This window comes from Maylandia zebra, linkage group LG4, assembly GCF_041146795.1.
Source record: "Maylandia zebra isolate NMK-2024a linkage group LG4, Mzebra_GT3a, whole genome shotgun sequence".
Lineage (NCBI taxonomy): Eukaryota > Metazoa > Chordata > Actinopteri > Cichliformes > Cichlidae > Maylandia > Maylandia zebra.
The window spans coordinates 32,780,882-32,796,091 of NC_135170.1; the positions used below are offsets into that span (position 1 = coordinate 32,780,882).

Here is a 15,210-nt window from a genome sequence, read left to right on the forward strand (position 1 = left end):
TTTAGTTCCAAATAATTAATGAAGTAATTATGAAGTAGAATCAAGTAATCTAGAGGTGGTTGTAGAAGTAGGCTGAGTGTAAAGTCTCCCAGTTCATCAGGGCCAGAGTTGGAGATCTGTGACTCTCTGAAGGTCTAACAATATCAGAGAGAAAACAGCACTTTGGACTCTCCAGGTTATCTTTTCAGCAAATAATGCTGTGGCAATGTTGTGGAGGATTGTGGAGGCTCAAAGCATGTGCATGATGATAAGAGGTGTAGGGGTCATTCACTCTATTGGTCTTGCTGCAAACACCCAGGTAATACAACACTTACCTTTCTACTGTTAAACTGGTTCTAAAAGTAATGCAGGTTCAGGTGAATTTCTTTTTGTAGTTTTCTGTCTTGAGAACTTGTTTACATATATTATCAGACTGTTTCGATGCTTTGTTGTTTATCAACCTCTGACTCAACCTGGCTGTCACTGCACACATGTGCTTTAGTGAGTCATAGTGGTTTTAATGATTTACTATGAGTTACTAAATTGTGTTTAACATAATAATAATAATAATGGATTGGATTTATATAGCGCTTTTCAAGGCACCCAAAGCGCTTTACAATGCCACTATTCATTCAGACTGACAGAAGTGAGGCTGCCATATCGCGCCATCGGCCCCTCTGGCCAACACCAGTAGGCGGTAGGGTAAAGTGTCTTGTCCAAGATCGAACCGGCGACCTTCCGGTTACAGGTGCTGTTAAAACTGTTCAATGTTTTGCAAAAAGACTGATTTATTAAAAAAGCTTAGGACACTGAGAATGTGGTTCGGAGAATGGGAAGTGTTTTACCATTTCAGATAAACCGCAGAGGCATGACCAAGGAGTATTTGGAGTAAATTATTTCAGTAATTCATATTAATTGCAATTTAATGTAAATAAATTTAAAAAAAGTCTAACATTGCTCCTAATGGGACTATGATAATTGCAATTATGAGTGTTTATTAAATAGCATTTATAGGAGAAGAGTCTGGAGTGGGTGAATTGCTTGAAAGTGTGAGTGCAGTGCCTTTGCCAGTGTCCAACTTCTTGGTGAATATCTCAAAAAAGTTGACTTTTTATCTATACGTAACCTTTCCTGGTGGGGGAAATGTTTTTTCACTCATCCAAGTGATTTCTCAGTCTAAGCTGACTGCATGCTTCCACTTGTTGAACAGTACTTTTGCATAATGACTGAAATTTCAATCATTATGCAAATTTGAAAATGCTACGTCCTGATGAAGAGAATCAACTTTTTAGAGATTTCCTTAACTGAAGGGCTGAGCATGCATCTAGACTTTTTGGTGAATATGCTTTGAGATCAGGTCAGCAATATGAGAATGCTTTGGACTGTTGAATGATTTTCTTACCAGTTAAATTTCTTTTTAGGTTTATGATTTCCTCCTTATAGTACTGTTTGCTGACTTAATCTTATCAGTTCTGTCTGTGCCATAGCTAATTATTCTATTTCAAGTAGAGTTGCCTGCATTGGTGATATGAAGTCCTTCATAAGATGCGTGATAGAGAAATTCTACTTCTCTGAAATATTCCCATATTGAACAACTGTAAAACCAGTTGTTCAATGTCCGTCATTTACAATATTACATTCACAATAATATATTTTTGATTGGATCAACCTTTTCTTCTGTACTGCTTGTGTTTAGTGTAACACATTTTAACACATTTCTTAATCTGAGAGTCACATTCAAACAGTGCAAATGTGCACTCACGTTGTTTTTGGCACTGGCTTTCTGGTTGGTTCAGTAGCATTGAGTCTTAAATACAGGTTTCATTCTGGATGAAGCACTCAAATTTTCAAGCAAGAATTCTGATAAGATTTGATTTTAAATACAGATTCCTATAGTACAGTGTTAGACTTTTTGTCTCCACTTTGTGGTAACATATTGGCGTCACTGTTGCCAGCGTCATACGGTGACGCCATGTTACGATATCTTACCGTTCTGCAGGATGATACAGTTTTTTGCTGTTGTGGTATAATACTCTTGGACAAATTATGGTAACGCACTGTAGCTTTTTTTTTTTTATGTCGTTATGTCGTAAATTACGTCAACAAAGTAACATCATACAGTGATTAAGAAATTGGTATACTACCGTTTATTCATGGTATGTCACTGTAAGCCCACTGCAAGGTAATTAACTGCAACATATTTACCAGTAACTTACCGTTAACACGCATCATCAGTACCAAAAATATTCATCTCTGTTAGAGGATACCGTGTTCCTACAGGCGGTCATTTACTGTTGAGCAGGTTGTAATTTACCGTAATTTCAGGAAACAGTAACATACTGTAAGAGACTGGAGGGTTCCAAAAAAAATTGTATTGTATGAAAAAAAAAGTATCATTTATTCATTTATATGTATTTTTATATAAAAACACACACACACACATATATATATATATATACACACACACACACAAAATATAATTCATGTGCTTCACACCACTTTTTCATTTCTGTTCTGATTTTCCTCTGCAGAAATACACATTTCCAAAGTCAAAAACTGAAAAGAACTGAAAACATATTTTCATTGAGGAAGCACTTGTTTTTACTAAACTATGTAATACATGTATTTTCTCAGATGGTTGTACAAACAATAACGATATTATGTCATATCCATATCATGCCAGACAACATATACTCAAGTGTTGGGTTTTCTTAGTTATTTTTTGTAGGGTCTTAAACCTACAATGTGAAGTTGGCACCTTACAAATAAACTGAATTGTAATAAATATAATATCAAGCCCCACACTTCTGCCTTTATATAAACTTTGTCCAAAATACTGGCTCACACCACCAAATCAATGCACAAAGCAGGGTCCACAAGGACATGGATGAGCGTGTGTGGTGTGAAGGAACTTGACTGACCTGCACTGAACCCTGATCTTGCTTTGTGGACTGAGTTCATTGATTTGTAGGGTGAGCCAATACATGTGACAATTAAAGTGTAAGTAGTGAAGTCCAAGGTCAGTGAGAAGTACTGAGTGATGCAACTCGAGCACAAAGTACAATTCAGAATCATTAACAAGTATAACAGCTATCTTCCCAAAAACCAAGCCATCATCAGTGTCATCTACAATGGAAACATAGCCTTCGACATACTTGGTACCTTTGTAGACAACTGCTGACACATCCAAAGTGGTCTGATTAGTGCAGCCTGCTTTTGCCACAGCTTCTTGAATGACAGTTCTTTGAACTGTAGGTGGAAACAGTTGGCTCACTGAGAGGTAGGACTGCAGTAACTGATGCCGTTCTGTCACAGTCTTGCATAAGTTGACAAACTTGTGCACTGTTTTTGTACATGCTTTGAAATATGAGTGCTTGCTCTCAAATCTAAGGGTCCACAAACAAATGAGTGGTCCAAAGTGAAGGATAAGCTCTGCATAATGTAACAAATAGTGATGTTTAGCTTTTAAAGCTTTGTCAGGAAACCTACTGTGTCGCAGATGTATATAGTCCTCTATCAGTATCTTTAGGTAGGCAATGTCATTGTGACTTATTTTGGGGGAACATACAAGATCAACAATGTCTCTAAGTTTAAGGCATAACTACCAAACCTCACTATCCACAGGATGTTTTATCTTTCCACCAATGTACAGAGGCAGAAGTCGCAGAAGACACCAGTTCTGTGCTGCTGAACTCCCCCAGCCTCTGCCCTGTTTTCACCCCACATGGCTTACTTAAAGCATCACTTCCTACGTGTTTGAACTGTACAATTGCTCTGTTTAACTGGCAGAGGTGGGACCAAGTCATTGTTTTGCAAGTCTCAAGTAAGTCTCAAGTCTTTATCCTCAAGTCTCAAGTCAAGTCTCAAGTAATGTCAGGCAAGTCAGAGTCGAGTCTCAAGTCACTGGTGTAAAAGTCCGAGTCAAGTCACAAGTCTGAAACTTTGAATTTCAAGTCCTTTCGAGTCTTTAAAAAAAACAAACGAAAAAAGCATGTTGCAGTTATGCTAAATGTAAATATTAGACCATGTAATTTTAAAATCTGTGTTTTTCTCAACACATACAAAATAGTGAACTTAGAAAATATACACAAATTGTGAAATTGCACCTCTTTAAAATGCAGCTCAATTAAACCTAGCTCCAAGAATAATTTTCACCGACAGTTCTGAGATAAGCTGCATGTTATTCTTGGATGCGGTTGTAGGACCAGCTTTAAAATCGCATGACAAAAATATCATACACATTAAAAAAAACTGTATCACCAACGTAGCCTGGAAAACATTTGCTAGTTAGATGAAGTCAGCTATCTCATCTTAGCATATTTATATGCATATTTATAATTATACGGTTCTTGGAGTGAGTGCATACACTCATGAAGTTTAGTAACTTCAGGTCACTGCAACAAGCCCAGGTACAGTTTACCGACGGATGGGTGCAGGACCTTGAAATGCACCGTGTAGAACGAAAGACCATCGTACATATCATAAGTTTACCAGTCTCACAAATCGTCTTCATAAATACACATTCGTTAACCGTTTATTAATATAACCTTTGAGCTCAACGGTAATTAATTAGTAGTGGAAATAATTTCTGGTAGCATCACAGAAATGTAGCAGTGACAATAATACTGTATGCTGTAATCGTACTGGGCAATTAGTGATACAAAACAACTGTTTTATCCTGTGAATAAAAGTATGTGTTTTTGTCAGTGTACCATAATAACAGAAGCGAAACGCAATATTGTGTCAGGACAATTCACTATTTATGCACAATAAATAAAGGAGCATAGCGCGACAATTTCTGTTCAGCGCCAGACTTGCTTGTAACCTATATCACCAATTATGTTAAGAAAAATGACGCATTAACTACAACAGCAGACTGACCTTTGTGTAAATGCTTGGAGCAGACTAACCTGTGAGCTGGAGTGTTCTAGGACGTTATATTTGATCTTTGAATGGCTGCAATCCAGTCGCCTCTTTGTTACTTCGGAAACATGGCTCGAACAATTTCTCTTAAACGTCGTAATCCGATAACAACCGATCTCTTTACCCGTCGGCTTCCCGTGGCTGTCATGCGACCGGCTATTGCAGTTAATAATACAACAGCTTCTTGACATTTTTGTGTTTCTTTTTATCGCTGTGTGACTGATTTTAATTGAAAGCCTGCGTGCGCTAGTACCGCTTGCCACGAGTTCCCAGAATCCTTTGCGGTTCTACCCGTGAATGACGTCACATTTTCAATCTCTATATAATATGCATGTTAAATTTTATATTTGGGGTGAAATATTTGGGGTGAAATATCAAGTCTTTTCAAGTAAACCAGTTCAAGTCCAATTCAAGTCCCAAGTCATTGGTGTAAAAGTCCAAGTCAAGTCACAAGTCTTAGAACATTTTTTCAAGTCAAGTCTAAAGTCATAAAATTAATGACTCGAGTCTGACTCGAGTCCAAGTCATGTGACTCGAGTCCACACCTCTGTTAACTGGTTGTATGTGAAATGCCCTTCCACTTGCACAAGGGTATCAATACAAAGCGACAAGTCACTGGAAACCACTCCTTCAAATAAATCATGGCCCAAACATGGAGGTAACCCAGAGCACACATGGAAAGACTTCAGTGAATTAAACACAGAGTCAAATTTAATTCCATTCACAACCAAGTGGTAACTTGTAGATAGGACCTCAACACTGTCTTTATAGTTATCAGCTGTTCTTTTTTGTCCAAGTGATAGTGGATCATTGATAAAGCTTTCCCTGTCAATTAAGCATTATCTGCAAAAATGTTTGCTGCAGCTGAAATTCTCAGTGAAACCACCTATGCAGTGGGAGCCCAGATTGTCTCCTAAGATGGCTATCAAAGCTGCCTTCATTATGGTTCCATCCTCTACCAGAACCCCTGTCTCTTCCATATCTTTAAGGTCTGCAATAAGACTGGAAAAAACTTTGTTATGGACAAAAGTTTTGAAGTCAGTGTCCTTGGAAAGCAGAACAAGTTGCATTGCATCAACAGAGGACCGGTTATGTGGTAAGATCTCACCTAGAGTCATGTACACTGCCAGGATTTTATGTTTATTTTTTCCAGACCCTAATGGATTAACCACTTCAAATGCATCTCACCCTGGGTCAACACACCTGAATCACATGATTAGTTCATTACCAGGCCTCTGGAGAACTTCAAGACATGTTGAGAAGGTAATTTATCCATTTAAATCAGCTGTGATGGATCAAGCGCTTTGGGATCCTTAGGGACTAGTAAAAGCACTATATAAATACAGGCCATTTACCATTTATTGTTGTATGAACTACACTTCTTGTAAAAAAACTGATTGGTAATGCGTTTGAGAAAAGCTCCTGCTGTGAACTTCCTTCTGTGAGGGCACACACACACACACACACACAGAGAGAGGGGGAGATCATTAATATAAAGGATTGGAGCCGTTTTTGGATTTTCACTTGTTGTTGACTTTAATATGAGTGGTCACATAAAATTCATTCCAATTTTTTGCCTTTGCTTCAATTAGGTTGTTTCTTTAAATCTACAACACTTTCCTTTTCAAAACGTTTACTGACATAGTAAGGAGGTAGCTAGGGAACTCAGTAAGTATGAGCAACAGTAGCTTAAGGACACTATCTCCAATAAAGAGGATTTCATCATCTGCAGTTCATAAAAAAGTGCCATATTAAAAACAATTCAGCAGACCTTCAGAGTGCAGATACAAACTGTTTTCAGCTATAGAGGTAGAGGTACACTTCATGCACTTATCAACATACAGTTTAGAGGCTTGCATTAGAGTGCATTGGTGCTTGGGCATCTTTTATTTAGCATGGTTATACCATTGTGAATGTAGCTATATAAACATGCTCAAGAGTCTATCATATGTTTGACATGCAACTAAAAATTCGAAAATATATTTTTAAATCAGTAACTTTGCAAATTTAGAGGAATTGTTTTTGGACAACATATGTATCACATTTTAAACAGGGTTTGAATAATCAGCGCCGACATACAGACATTTATGCACTGGGTATAACAGACATGCTTACCGTGTGAAAGGCCCTCTGATGTCTTGGAGCAGAGAAACAAGCTGTATTGTTGCTTTTCTGTATTGTATAAGCAAAGTCGTATAAGCAAAAATGACTAAGATGTTGGTGTTAACATGTCTTTTTATTTCATTCACACAGACAATGAATACTGAACAGCATACATTAAACCAGGTATCTCCCAACCCAGTAGTTACCAATCATGCGAAGCATGGCTGGTTTAACACAACGGGCATAATGACTTGCTTCTATCAGCTGTGCAATATTGTCGTTAATTGCACATACTATATGTTGTGATGATCTCAGTTCAGTCATGGTGTGTTCTGCAATCCTGCTGAATTGTGTTTTAGTCCCATCGTTTGTGTATGCGCGTACAAACAGGCATATGGTGGGGATGAATCGGAATGTCTTGAGCCTCAGCATCACATCGTCGTAGTAGGTGTCAAAGTAATATTCGGGCAGTTCGAGCAAACAGCGGTGTTGCACCTGACTGGGATGAGCTGTTCGACATCCGTAGCATGTTTCCTGTAGAAAGGCGTTTAGCGCCAACATCACCAGGTGATGGGTTGCAAGCATTGCTTTTTACGATGAGTGCATCGGGTGCATACACCTGTAGACGTACCTAGAGCGGCTGTGGCTTGGATGATGTTCCAGCTGTTCGTGATGGTTGATACCGACGTCATCATGCACTCCTTAGTTAGAGGTGTCTGTGTTCCTTAGGTCACTCTGTTGATGTTCCAAATGATGAAAGAGTCTTTATATGTATAAGGGTTAGACCAGACCACTAGGAGGTGTCATTACCCCCCGGGGGTTGGTCATGGTTTCAGTTGACCTCTGACATGATAAGATAAGATAATGGAACTGTTTGTAAGGGAACTACAGTTGGGATGTGAGAGTGCTGGGATGCTCTTGATAAGGGAGCCTCTTTTATTGTTTCATGACTTCTTTTGCTGACTGTTGGGGGCCTAACTGTAACCCCCTCTGTCTAACTGTTGCAGAGTTAAGAATCTGTAGTTTTTAGAAGTAACACAAGAAAAGTTTATTTCTAAAGGAATACCTGTTGTTTGTGGTGCTCTATTTAAAGCTATTAGCCTCTGTGTCTTTTCGGAGCGCTAAAGAAAAAAGTAAAATGCTCCTAAAGTAGTTAACTCATCTATGTGTAATCAACAAGTCTTACTGTTGCAGTGTATTTGTGACTAGTAGATAATTATAGGGCTAGTTGCATTAAAGGAACATTGGGGGTTGATACAGTGCTAGTGTGGCTAGGTGTGAATATGTGCTTTTAGAAGTATCACAGTTTATTTCTAAAGGGATACATGTTGTTTGTGGTATTCTGTTTAAAAACTATTAGCCTGTGAAACTATTAGAAAAAGTGAAATCTTCCTAAACTAGTTAAATTAAATGCTGTGTGGGAATACACGGTTTTTAGAAGTATCACTGTTTATTTCTAAAGGGATACCTGTTATTTGGCAGCATGGTGGCACGGTGGTTAGCACTGTGGCCGCACAGCAAGACGGTCCTGAGCAAAAAAAAGTGCCATTATATTACTACTGACAGCTTTTTCCACCAGGCCAGGAACTTCAACATTATGCACTCCACACTGTATATAAATGCCACTTGTTTTACACAATATCCAACTACCAACCTCTGTATATTTTAGATATTTTATTTATTGTTTACTCTATTTAATTTGTAAAATATGTATACACACACACATAAACACACACACACGTAGAAAAACATATTTAGTATACACATCCAGTAATGCATACACTCTTATATTGTACATATATTTATTACTCTCAGATTTAGCCATTCTTATATTTTACTTGTTTTATGTTATTGTATTTTTTGCACACCTCTGTTGCTTGTGAAGCTCGCACACAAGAATTTCACTTGCATGTACTGTACCAGTGTACCTGCACTTGTGATGTGACAATAAAAGTGATTTGATTTGATTTATCGTTATGTTTTTTACAACTACATGAATGTACTATTGCTATGTGATTTTTTTGTTTTTTTACTATTACTGAAGGCTAACTAGATTTTTTCAAAATCTTAATGTAAAACGAGTAACAGTATGGTGGACACATTAGGCAAGGCTCCACTTTTTGCAGTGACCTCATATAGAAAACTATTTCTGTATCAGTAATATGTTTTCTTTTTCTCTGTTGATAATCATGTGGAACTGCACATGATTATTTGCAGCTAGCAGGTTGCTAATGCTATCCATCAAGTCTAAAAACAGTATGTTACAATGTGGAGATAATCTGATCAAAAATGATCAGGTTATATTCTAATTTGTATTCAGGCGTACATGTGCACTATGTTTATTCAGAGAGGTTAAGCTTGTGTTTCTGTCATGGAGGGATTGTGCTCAACTGAATGAAGGTTATCAGACATTATGAAACAGATGATACGTAAAAGCGAATTTTGCCAAAGTGCTTCTTTTTTTAAATTATCTTTTTTTTCTTAAAGAAATCTACTACATCATGTGTAATTTTTTTGTCATGTATAATTTCCATTGCAAATATTAACCACAGTTAAATTAAGAGAGGATGGCAGTAAAAACTCTGGAGGTGTGATGCCATCAAGTACACTGCTGTAGAACGATCGCACTGCATTCTCGGGAGGACTCCCGTGTAAACTTATGAAGTCTGGACTAGCAAGAACACAAGGACTGGCGTACTTGAGTATTTAGAAATGGCCTAACAGTCTGCAGTCTATGAACTAACGCCAGCTAACGCCAGATAACAATGTTAGCTTGGTGGCGAGTAGCATTCAGTAATTGTAATAAAAATCACACAGCAATAATACATCAAAGATACTGAGGTTTCGCCCATCCCTTTCTTTTTATGAAGTGGTGTTTTAGTTTCGAAGTAAGAAAACCATTCATGCCCGTTCACTGCTGGCCCTGTTATTCTGGCTCTGGGTCCATTGTGTAACTGACGCCACCAACATTAACAGGACGCTTACATTAGAGCTTCTTATTGCACGTTTTGTCTGGGTTTCCAGCAATCAAAATCAGAGTATTCCCTTACTCCCCAACACTGCTCACCCAGCATCAACAAACACCATGTGACTCACAGATTTTTCGTTCCTGTGTATATTTTTTTATCTGTCTTATGTAGAACCAGTATGGAGCAGATCAGAGACCGTGTTTTCAAGCATAAAAACTACAATTTTGTGGTCAGTCTGTCAACTCCAGAGTACATAGACTCTCTTGAGAGTTTTGAAATAAAAGACAGTGATGTCTTCCTTGTCACTTATCCAAAATCAGGTTGGTGAAAAATTTCATACATTATTTATATTTGCTGTTTTGTGCTGGCCAGACTGATCCACTGATCACCTCTAATGTCTTTCCCCACATCAGGCACTGTATGGGTTCAGCAGATCATCATTTCCATCCACGAACTGGATGGGAATCAGACTAAATATTCAAACAACATGGAGAGGATGCCGTGGCTGGAGTACAAGATGGCTGACTACACTCTTCTTCCCTCTCCACGACTCTTCACCTCGCATCTCCCTGAACACATCATGCCTCCAGGAGTGAAGGAGAAGAAGCCAAAAGTCAGTACCTTATAGAAGCTCAATTTTCTTCTGTTTTTTTTTTTTTGCAAAAATAGAGCAAATTAAATTAGATTTGTACTTGCTAAGTTTAATTACATTTTTGTGATGTTACCTATTGGTCACTGAAGTCCAGTTTTTTGGGACTTGCACTTTGACACTTGGTAGCTTTTACAAACCAGCAAATCCTAGCAAATGAAAATAGAGTGGTTGATCTTTAATTATTTTCAAAACAAATGTTGTTTGACAGTGTATAGGGTGCCCCAAGCAAGTGAGACTTAAAACAATGAGCCTCTAACACAATTTTGTAATGGGATCATAAATCAAGGAATCTGAGGGTCATTTTTATCATAGACTTCTGCACAAACACGTGGTTCCAGGTCCAAAAAGCTAGCACTAGCATTTGTTTTATTTTAAATAATTCTGTGTTTTTCCATCCGTCCATTTTCTTCTGCTTATCCGGGGTCCGGGTCGCGAGGGCAGCAGAACAAGCAGAGAAGCCCAGACCTCCCTCTCCCCAGCCATTTCCTCTAGCTTGTCCGGGGGAAAACCAAGGCCGAGAGATATAATCTCTCCAGCGTGTCCTGGGTCTACCCCGGGGCCTCCTCCCGGTGCGACATGCCCGCGAATCGCCACCTTATCGTGGTAAATGGTAAATGGCCTGCATTTGTATAGCGCTTTTACTAGTCCCCCCTAGGGGACCAAAGTGCTTTACACACTCAGTCATCCACCCATTCACACACACACTCTCACACACTGGTGGAGGCAAGCTAAAGTTGTACCCACAGCAGACTGACAGAAGCGAGGCTGCCATATCGCACCATCGGCCCTTCTGGCCAACACCAGTAGGCGGTAGGTCTTGCCCAAGGACACAACGACCGAGACTGTCCGGGCCGGGACTCGAACTGGCAACCTTCCGATTACAAGGCGAACTCCCAACTCTCAACTCTTGAGCCACGATCGCCCCATGGTGGTGGGCTTCCGGTGGTGGAGGGGTTTGTGTGTCCCAAGGATCCCAGGGCTATCCCTGGTAGGGTCTCCCATGGCAAATTGGTTCTGGGTGAGGGACCAGACAAAGAGCGATTCAGAAGTCCCCTATGAAAAAACCAGAGAGGGAGCAGTTCACCCTGCCCGGGATAGGGTTACCTGGGCCCTGCCCTGGAGCCAGGCCCTGGGGAGGGACATGGGCCCATCTTCCTGCGGGCCCACCACCCGCAGGATTCACCGTAGGGGTCGGGTGCAGTGTGAGCCGGGCTGCGGACCAATCTCCGTCTACCAAGACTGGCAATTCTGTGTTTTTATTTCAGTATATTTTTTTTGTCCTTTTCCTTTCGTACAATGAGGTCATTGCAGAGTAAGGCTATGTTCACACTGCAGGCGAAAGCGCATCAAATCCGACTTTTTTGACCCTATGCGACCCATATCCGTTCATGGTATGACAGTGTGAACAGCAGAAGTCCGACATTTTCAAATCCGACCTAAGTTACTTTCGTATGTGGTACTGAATCCGATACATATCTGATGTTTTAGAAAGCGACTGCTGTTTGAATGGTCATGTCGCATTAAATCCGTCTTTTACGTCACTGACACAAGACAGATGCCAATTATCAGCGCCCAAGAAGACATTGTGAACGCTTCCTGGCCATCCAGTGAAACTTTTGGGAATACAACGTTGGAGAAACGTGAACATTTTATTTGTACTGTATAATCTGCAGATTCTGACAGAAATCTGCAACTATCCTTTGAAGCATTGCTCCTCTCTAAAACAGCAATAAGGATCATTATTAGGCCATTTGTAAATAACAAAATAACTTTATAACTTAAAGCAAAATTGGGAAACGTAAAGTCCGAAACAAGTCTTTATATTAAGGACCATCTGTCAAACAATACTGTTTGGTCTGGGTCTAAACAGAGCGTGTTGTGTGTGATGTCTTCTTTTGCGCATGCAGGCCCCTTTGAGGGTTCACACTAGAGCGCATTTGCTGTCACATTTTATTTGTAGTGTGAACAAGCAGACAAAAAAAATCAGATTTGATCAAAAAATTGGAATTGTGCACTAAGACCTGCAGTGTGAACGTAGCCTAAGAGGTTCATCAAATCAAGTAGAAATAGGAGAAAAAGAGCTATAAAAATGTACAGGCTTTAAAACATATTTTAAAAGATATTATTTGAAATCAAATTTTGACCCTAAATTTTAAATTGTTTTTTTTTTAAACTATTGACTTTTATAATTTTTACATTTAAGTAACTAACTGTTAATATTCTGAATTTTTTTTTAAATATATATCAGATCGTGTATTTGATGAGGAATCCAAAGGACAACATGGTGTCTTTTTATCACTTCAGCAAAGCCCTGGCAGACCTGGAAACTCCCGAGAGCTTTGACCAGTTTTTTGAGTGGTACATAACAGGAAACGGTAAGTTTCCTCACTTTATAGTAATCAGTAATTGATTCATCATTATGTGTGGACCCTCTGTTAGAGGGCCTGCGCTTTAGTACCCAGTGATTTTGTGGTGCTGTGCTAGTATTTAGCACCGACTCCAGTTTTGTGTGTGTGTGTGTGTGTGTGTCATGTGCGGATTGAGCACATTGACAAAATCTGTACTACATTCGGAGGCACACTACCACTGCATGATTAGCATGGGGGACTGATCATGCCTGCAGTCATGCTGTAGGTAACTACAGAGCTTACACTTGAGCTCCTCCTCTGACATGAGGGTTGTATGTGAACTCAATTAAATGACAATGTCAAATGACTGGATGCATTATGCCACTACACAGTTTTTGCGTCATCCTGGTTTGACCACGTCAGGGAGTGGTATTTAAACAGAGACCAGTACAACATCCTCTTTCTGACCTACGAGGAAATGATTTTGGTAAGATGTTTCTTCGCATTTTTTGTTGTTCCTAAGGAAACTCAAATAAAATATCTGGCAGAGTTTAAGGTTCTTTTTCTGTTGTGTTCCTGCTTTTCTTTCAGGACTTGAAAGGATCAGTGAAGAAGATCTGCAACTTCTTAGGGAAAAACCTGACTGAAGCTGCTATCAGTCAAGTTGTGGAAAAAGCTACATTTCAGAACATGAAGAATGACTCGAAAGCAAATTATCAGCATTTTCCGCCAGAGGAGTTCAGTGGAATATTCCTGCGCAAAGGTAACATAACAGACCTGCAGCTGCTGTGCAGGTAAATGTGACTTCAGGGTATCAGGTTTTGTGCTTTTCTCTTCATTACAGGTCAGATTGGAGACTGGAAGAACACACTGACTGTTGCACAGAGTGAAAGAGTGGATCAAGTCCTTCGGGAGAAACTTGGTGATTTGCCTTTAAAGTTCATCTGGGAATAAGCAGAGAAACCCGTCTCCCAGGAGTTTTTAAAGCATTGATCATTAAGTGCATTAATCAGAAAACCATAAAAATGTGTTTTTCTGCTATTTAAATAATAAAAAAAACATCAACAAAAGATTAATGTTTGTTCACCCAAGATGGATTCATGTCATGTAGATCATGATTCCAGAAATCAACAACGTTCATTAATAAAATGTTTATCAGTCAGTACACGGTGCTTTGGATTCTCATAATGTCTGAATAGTCACTAACTATTAATTGTGTTTTTGAATTACATTGCTTTTGAAAGTAGCCTTGACCTTCAAATATAAGAAATGTTTTTACATAAATTGTCACGGCTCGGGTCAGCGGCCGTGTGAAGGGTGGAAAGGAGGACTCAAATGCAGCACTTATTCAGACGTGAGGGTGATTTATTAACAATACCAAACATAAAGTGGAGATGGCAAACAGAACTAAGGATGAACTAAACTGGGAGAAACTAAGCCAAGGAGTAGCAAACCTGAACATCGAAGTGAGAAACAGCAGGGAGAGCACGCAGGGAATTTCACAGGGTATGAACACAGACAACGCGACGAGGAACAGAGGTAACACACACCATAAGTTCACAGAGAGACACTGGGAAATTACACACAGGTGGGAGACACAGCTGGACCCGATTAACCTGACGAGACAGGGGAACACTAACACCAGGGACCAATAGAGGGAGCACAAACCCAGAACCCAGTATCTAAAATCCCAAAACACAAACCATCCCAAAACAGCCCATGAATAATAAAGAGAATAATAACAATAAAGAACACAAACACAAAGTCACTGAGTCATGGTCGCAGGACCATGACATAAATGTACTTTTGCCATGAAGACAGTCTTTCGTTATTTAATCTGATACAGAATCAAACCTCAGACCTGCAAACAGCATCCACTGGATATCATGTAATTAATATGTGCAATACAGGTTCTTAACACGTAATTTATTGCAAGATAATAGTCTATTAAAAAATAATAATAATAATATAAAATAATCTTATTTCTTTAATGGTACTTACATTTGTGAGGTTAAGCTGAAAAGAATGATACCAAGCGAGGCAAGATAAAAATAAATAAATAAAATAATTTAAAGGTGAAATACAAATGTAACATCAAAAGTAGTCAGAAATGGCCAATTGTATTTTGGACCCCATAGGGTTAACCCAACAAAACATTTAAAACTTAGGTTTAAATTTTAGTTCATAACAGTGCAGGATTCTGACATTTTGTGTAAATTTAAGCATGTAGCAATTT

At 39.0% G+C, this 15,210-nt stretch overlaps 1 protein-coding gene and 1 pseudogene across 2 annotated transcripts in view; both read left to right on the top strand.

The window, feature by feature from the left end:
- The window catches only part of LOC101474316 (amine sulfotransferase-like), a 53,772-nt gene that overhangs the window by 2,140 nt on the left and 36,422 nt on the right, over positions 1-15,210 (top strand). The window lies entirely within an intron of this gene.
- LOC143412367 (amine sulfotransferase-like) lies at positions 850-14,139 on the top strand (annotated as a pseudogene). The gene is made up of 8 exons (XR_013098410.1): positions 850-3,802; positions 6,056-6,165; positions 10,146-10,294; positions 10,388-10,587; positions 12,875-13,001; positions 13,367-13,461; positions 13,566-13,737; positions 13,819-14,139. The product of XR_013098410.1 is annotated as an amine sulfotransferase-like (transcript).